Below are 7,500 nucleotides of genomic sequence, written 5' to 3' on the forward strand. Positions count from 1 at the left end.
GTGTATGTTTAAGTCCATAAAATGCTGAGTTAATGCTCATTATACATAGGCAGATAAGGCTGTTTTTGAAATTGAATTTTTTTAATCTCAAAATTTCAACAGAAATAAAGGCTATAGTATAATAAGTTAACATATGCTATTCACCGGGCGGGAGCTCGGTATAGTGAAAAACTGTGCCAGAGGTCTCAAGTGCAGCCGAGACTGAGGGCACAGTTTTTTTCCTATAAGGACTGACTTAGGCCAGTGAATAACGTTTTTATTTATTTATTTATTTATTTATTTATTCCAGTTTTAAAGGGTGGGAGACACTCCTTGCAAAAAACTGGAAAAGTAATACGATAAAAACTTGCATATATGTGGCATCTTGTTGCCAAAATATTGGACTCAAAATTGTAGGTGCTGTGTACATGTATATGCGGGACCAATGCTTTCAGAGGGAGTAAACTGGCTGGTATGGGGTAAAAAAATAGCCTTAAAAACCTTCAATAAGGGAAGATTAAGTATATTCTTTGACAGATCACTTCAACACTGATCTCTCTCCACCATGTGCGAGAAAATACCATGGTATGCGGCATACCATGGTATGCGGGAGAACTGACAAGGCAAGTTCGACTGTTTTGTTGCCCTTCATTATCTGCACAGCATATTTGACCATGGGGTTTTGAAACTCTCATTTATAGACATGTTTTTCTCCGATCTATGGTTTCCATAAGTATTTATAAACAACCTTTCCTTGATGTGTACAACATGACTCGGTCCAGAATTCGCTCTGTAAATGACTGTGTGGTTACTATAGTAAGTAAATGTTGCATATCTTTCCCTGCACGTTATTTCGTTCAAATTGTTATGGCTCTTATTTCAACTGTGGGCTTCAACAATGAAGACAAATGTCGTCAGTCTCAAGAATTATGAAAATTTATTAAAGATATGCTTTTTATTATAAAAGGTACTTTAAGAGTTTATTAACTTCTTATGGTCGCTGCAAATACACAACATTTTTCTTTTCACGAACAACCGCGAACAAACAAACAACTTTTTTGCCAGAGTGCTTATTTTAAGCCATTGACTCCTGGGGGTTCCCCATTGACAAGTAAAACTGTCTGGCATTAGACAGAGTTTGGGTGTCAAAAGGTTAATGAAGTTGTTATTTTTTTCTCAAAACCATGCTTGGAATTTGGGGGTGTGGCTTATCTACGAGTATGGCTTATACATGATTTTTTACTGTAATTTTATTTTAACCATTGTCTCACGTGGAAACATTTTGTGAACCCAGGTGGAAATCTTATTAATATCTCACTAAGATTTTTAATAAGTTTCTTAACAAGATCTTACTTTGTTTCTTAATTAAAAATCTTACAAGATCTTTGTAAGATTCTTACCAAGATTCTTACAAGATCTTATGAGAATCTTGTAAGAATCTTGTATAAGATCTTAGATAAGTTGTTAGATAAGCTCTTGTAAGATCTTACAACATTCTTACAAGATCTTTTAAGAATCTTTTTAAAGAATGTTACAAGATCTTATGAGGTGTTGTGTGGCTAAGATCTTCCAAGAATGTTGTTCCTGGATCTTACAAGATCCTTCAGGAATCTTGAGCAATTTATATTGCAAGATTACCAACAATACATGTAAACTTATAAATTTTGGGGGCTTTCTGCAGGTACAGGAGAGCATTGTATTTTTGGTCACTTTATTTGGAGTTGTTTTGTTTTACATAATCCGTGCTCCAGTAACTGCCAAACGAAGCAAATCTTGCAGGCTTCTTATTAGTAAATTCGCACAACATGTACATGTACAATGTAGCAATATTTTTACAAATCCAACAGTAATGCTGTCTTGTGGTGTCATTATCTGCAAATTACAGTCAACTCCCAGTAACTTCAACCCTTGTTCACTAAATATAATCACTTTTGTTTCCCTTGAGGTCATTATCTGTTGTCATTGCCAGTCTCTCCACAAATTATTATCCCCTTTAATGCTACAGCTGTACCTTACAAAGTGATGCTGCACAATATTATTCTTTTGTGTATTTTATTGAAAAGCATACGGCAACTGAGTACATAACACTTTCATGAGAAAAATTAATGTTTCAATTAAGTTGAATGAGTTGGAGTGATTTTTACTTCAAACAGAGTAGAATTTTCAATATCATAAGAACAAAATTAATACATTGTAAGCGATAGACTGAATGCACTAAGTGCTTCAGGACCCCTAACAAGCATGAAAACAAGCCTCTTTTCCTCTTATCTCGAGCTTGACCTGAAATATTACTGGTAATTAGGTCACAATCAAGTCTGACCTGAATTACCCATAATATTTCAGGTCAAGTTCAAGATTACTCAAAAAGAGGCTTGTTTTCATGCTTGTTAGGGGTCCTGAAGTACTTACCAGTAGTGCATTCATTCTATCCCTTCCAAAAACCTTTTTTTACTGTTATGCACACTCCTTTTGCAAAACAAGTGATCATATCTAATAAAGTGGAATGTTCGTATCTAATTTCTGGTTCGTAAGTTCTGCTTTCTACTAACTTCGATGTTGTTTTTTTAATGATTGCAAAAGGAGAGTGAATTTAGCATAAAACTGGGCGAAATTCCAACCATAAGGTGTATTTTCAGGCAAAATTCAATTAATTGCTCTGTAAGCTATTTCTAAGATTTATTGACATCTTTTGCATCTTGAATCTAAACACTTCTGATTCAGTAGTAACCTTATCTGTGCCCATTTCTTCTGAAATTGCACTTCCTCAATGTTATCTTTTAATTATTGCTCCTGTATAAAAAAGATAAAGAAATAATGATTAGTCAACTGAACTATGCAGCTTAGCTTTGTCAAGATATCAAAACTTTGATTAATTGAAGGCAACAGTTTTAAAGTTGAAACTATGTGGGTTAAGCACTAAGCTAAAAATAGTATATGGTGTATTGGAATGATGTTTGAGACTAACTTGAAAGTTTTCCTTGTGTGTGTTCGAATTTACAAAGTAATGCTAAATAAAAAACTAATACCGGTATTTTAACTCAATTTGTTCAATAGTTTAACTAAACATGTAATTCACTGAGTTAATCGATACTCAATTCTCCCTTTCAAATAACGTTATTGTATTGTAGACTTGCAATAATAATTATTAAAGTTTTTGGTTTTGGTATAGGATATTAGTCTTCAAGTTGGCTTCAGCAATGTATAGCCATATATGGAAAGAACTTATTTCGTGCTTCCAGAATTTACTGGAATTCTGGAAGCTAAAGTGCAAATTTATAAATTAAAAAAAAAAAAGCATGATTTACATTGTCACATCCAGAGTTGATCCAGTTGATCAATGTGTGAAAAGGGGATTTTTATACAGCTACCTACCTTTGCCTAATAGGGAAACAAATTATCTCACACATAAACTTACACATAGTACATGTAGATGTACTGAGTGCCATAGTTATGAGCTGTATTAATCAAAGAGGACAGTGGGAGAGCATTTATTATTGTTGCTCCTGTATAAAACAGATAAGGAAATAGTGATTATTGATTAGTCAACAGAACTATGCAACTTAGCTTTTCCACTATCAAAACTTTGATTAATTGAAGGCAACAGTTTTAAAGTGGAAACTTTGTGGGTTAAGCATTAAGCTAAAAACAGTATAATATTGGAATGATGTTTAGACTAAAAACCGACTGTCGGCCAACAGTCGGCCGACAGTTTGTGTTATGTTTGAGGCCAAAGTGTTGGCCGACTGACGGCCAACAGTCGGCCGACAGTCGGTGACCTGTTGGCAACCTGTCGGTAACGTGTCGGTAACCTGTCGGCGGGACAAACTAAAATGATCGTAAGCATTTACTTGTCTATTGCTTCTAAACTACGCGAAAAAAGTTAAAGGCAGTTCATAACGATACCTTGAGCAGCACTTATACTACTAATATGGCTTTTGTTTCACTAAGTTAATTGATACTCAATCCTCCCTTTTAAATAAAGTCATTGTGTTGTAGACTTGCTGTGATAATTATAAAAGTTTTTGGTTTTGGTATAGGATACTAGTCTTCAAGTTGGCTTCGGCAGATAGCAATATATGGAAAGTAAAGGAAACTTATTTCTTGCTTGCAGAATTTTCATTGAATTCTGGTGATCTGGAAGCTAAAGTGCAAATTTATAAATTAAAATAATTTACAGTGTCACGTCCAGAGTTGATCTAGATGGTCAATGTGTGAAAAGCAGATTTTTATACAGCTACCTATCTTTGCCCAGAAGGTCAATAAATAAAATTATCTCGCACATGAACTTTCACGTAGATGCACTGAGTGCCATAGTTATGAGAAGCATTAATCAAAAAGGACACTGGGAGAGCTCTTAAATCATATGTGCTGAGGGAGCGTTCTCCAATCATTTAGTCATTTGCTTAACCGTATTGTCAAGCTACGGAAATGCTTGTTTAAGTTTATTACTTTATCTACTGGGTGATTAATTAATGCATGCATTGGATGTATGAAAAATATTTGAATGGTAAATCGCAAATTTAGAGACAGTCCAGACTCAAAGTAAACAGTATTTTCTCGTAGTTACAGCTTACCTGTTGTAAAGGAGTTGTTACCAACATTTTCTTGTTTTGGCTCAGCGCTTTTCACGCGTAAAGCAACCGAAATAAAAGCTTGAATCAGAGTCCTTGAATCATCGCTTAATCAACCGCCTCCTGTGACTGCTGACCAGAGCATAAGGCGGCTCACTCGTTCTCAGTCTCTTACCTGCTATCCAAGATGGCCGATTTGACTCGATTTCTTGCATTCATGTACGGAAATTGAACAAGATTTATGGCGGACTCGCTGTTTTTTAAAGCTTTTATTAAAGGCAAAATAGCTTCTTCGTTGGGTGAGTTGACTGCTGTCTTGTAGTGTCTGTGGCCTGTCCAGGATCTGTAATAAGAGGCCAGGTTCCTCAGAATTTTAAGTCCACCGTAAGCCCTGTCAAAGATTTTGAAAATTTGCAATACTTCCAACTTGGACATGGAAATGCCAAGGAATTCCAAAAATAGTAGAATAGTAGGTAAAATCACTTGTAAATTTGAAGTACAGACTCTGTTGGTCACACATTATTATGAAGATCAAGCTGTTTCAGTAGGATTTTCCAGTAATTGTTTATCTTTATTTGATTTTCTTTCATGTTTTTGTTTTTGAGACCGTCTACACACTCCTAAAACAAAGTATTGTTAAAAAAAAAACCCTTGGCTCGTTTATCTTTCAAGAATAAAATTATTGTTGTGAGAGAAAAAAGTCAAGTCACCTTCAATACGTTTTAAAGAAGCCAGCCTGAGTAAACGTCCTTATGAGATCGTGAAAGGTCTTTACGAAGATAAATTCTTGCAACATCTTAACCGTGAAAGATCTTGCAAGATATTGAAGGGTGTGTACTAAGATCTTTTCTAAGATCTTATGTAGGATCATTACGTAGAACTTGTAAGATCGTTTCTAAGATCTTATTTAAGATCCATACTAGATAAGATTTTGTAAGATTTTTCCTAAGATCTTGACTTATAACTTTTAAAATTTTTACTAAGATCTTTTGTAGCTCTTAAGTGAGGTGTTTTAGCATAACAATAATAAAGTAGTATTCTCGTTTGTCTCACAATGTGGTCACTTGTGATAACCATGGGGGTGACAGGCCTACACAACTCCTATCCACGTGTTTTAGCCAGCTTAGAGTTTGGCTCGAAAGAGTGTGTCTTTTAAGGATCTGCCCCTTTTGTACGAAACGATCGGGGGATCTTGAAATATTTCGCCATGTAGCGGTTGTTTCTGGGTTAAATGCCATTTTTGCATGAGTATTTGTTTAAGATTAGGCACCGTAGGACGGTATTGTGTGATGAAAAGACAGGATTCGCTTATTTTTTTGCATTTTTGTAGGAGGGCTTGTTTCCTGTTCTCAAAGTGTAGCCGTAATCAGGCTTTCTGGGTATCCTCGTTCAATACGACTTGCTCTAAAATGCGAGATTTTAGTTTTGAATTTCTTTTTCAGAGGAGTTTGTACGGGGAAGTCTAAGTGCTTCACCGTTGATAGAGCCCGTTTTTAGACCCCTAAAGGGTGGCAACTTAAGAAATGCGTGTACTGAAATGTTTCAGTAGGTTTGAAATGCGTTTCAATATGCAATGTAGATTTGTTTGCGAATCGTTCGCCTTTGAAAACGTTTGTGTCATGAGTCGCCATGGTCTGAAAGCAATGCTTCAATCACCATTTGGGCATGTTCTTCTTTGAAGGTTGTTGGGACTGCTAGAGGTCCGTCTTCAGTTAGAAGGCTCATGGCCGTTTTTCTCAGGCAAGACCGCGGTTTCGATCCTTCGGGATCTCGTCAGTTGCCGATAAAGGAAAGCGATAGAGACCAATGTTCGGTATGACTCAGGCAAATAGCATGTTATTCAAGTTTTTATACTCAAATGGCGGATCGAAAATTCTGCATTTTAATTGGTTGGTTTGTCACTCGCGAGAAGTGAGCATGTAGCATTCGATCCTATTGTACACAGCTTCATGCTGTGTTTCTTCTTGTGGCTAAAAAGTTCTCTTAACAGCATGTAGTGTTTTTTAGTGGACTGATAGTGTTTTTGATGGAATAGCGCTGTTGTTTTCCTTCAGATAGCCAAGTAGGAGGGGTTGACTTTCGGAATTTCAATGCGTATTCTGTGCTTTTTCTGCAGCTTTTAGTGTAACTATCGCACACTTAATTGTTCACATGCTATAATGAGATTTTTGCGTAAAGTCCGTACTCGAAGATCTTATTTGATTCCTGGGATTTGATCATGTTCTACCTCAAAAACGTTTTTAATATTCTCGGTTTCTAACATAGTTTTCGATTCTCGTTGTCCTACCTGCTAGTATACGGAAGATTTTCAATGCTTGAACAGAGGGAAGCTTCGTTAAAAGCTTAGTAGAATACAGAAAAGGTAATATTAGTGCCTCTGGTAAGCCTTAATTACCGTCAAATATGATGTTTTTCTAATGCCCATCAAATATGATGTTCGAATGCCCGTGAAGGCATCACATTCGTTGCCGTGGGTTTGGCGGAAGGTAAGAGCTGCCCTATTCACAACTAGTATAAAGCAGACCAAACTTTAAAAAAAAATCGATCTGTTATAATATTGAACGTTAATATTTTCGCTGGCGGTGCGCTCTTATTCAGCCATACTGCAAAGTTGCGACATTAGGAAACAATAGAATGAACAATAGCTCATGTGGCCTTTGTCTTCAAGCTCCGCCCTGACAAGTTGATGAGCTAAGCGGTACTCCCAACGGAGCACAGCGCGCGTAAATTTGGACCAATGAGAGTCACTCAGTTTACGCTTCATCGATAATATCACAGATCTATAGTTTTTGCCGTACAGTAAGTAAATGTCCCCAAAACAATAGGCATTCTGCTTGATGACCAAAACTAGGATGACCCTTCAACATAATATCAGATTGTCTAATTGACAGAACACCTGAACTGCGCATTTTTAGTTGAGCTTTTTTTATACTTTCTATTTACTTTTAGC

The 7,500-nt window shown here is 36.2% G+C and overlaps 1 protein-coding gene and 1 long non-coding RNA gene across 3 annotated transcripts in view; one reads left to right on the forward strand and one right to left on the reverse strand.

The window, feature by feature from the left end:
* The window catches only part of LOC137989854 (beta-1,3-galactosyl-O-glycosyl-glycoprotein beta-1,6-N-acetylglucosaminyltransferase 3-like), a 33,935-nt gene that overhangs the window by 2,631 nt on the left and 23,804 nt on the right, over positions 1-7,500 (forward strand). The window lies entirely within an intron of this gene.
* LOC137989847 (uncharacterized) lies at positions 2,045-4,660 on the reverse strand. Its single transcript, XR_011121036.1, has 3 exons — positions 4,554-4,660; positions 3,352-3,482; positions 2,045-2,769 (listed from the first exon to the last, which is right to left on the reverse strand). It is a non-coding gene; the product is annotated as an uncharacterized lncRNA (long non-coding RNA).

Source organism: Montipora foliosa, chromosome 2, assembly GCF_036669935.1.
Source record: "Montipora foliosa isolate CH-2021 chromosome 2, ASM3666993v2, whole genome shotgun sequence".
Lineage (NCBI taxonomy): Eukaryota > Metazoa > Cnidaria > Anthozoa > Scleractinia > Acroporidae > Montipora > Montipora foliosa.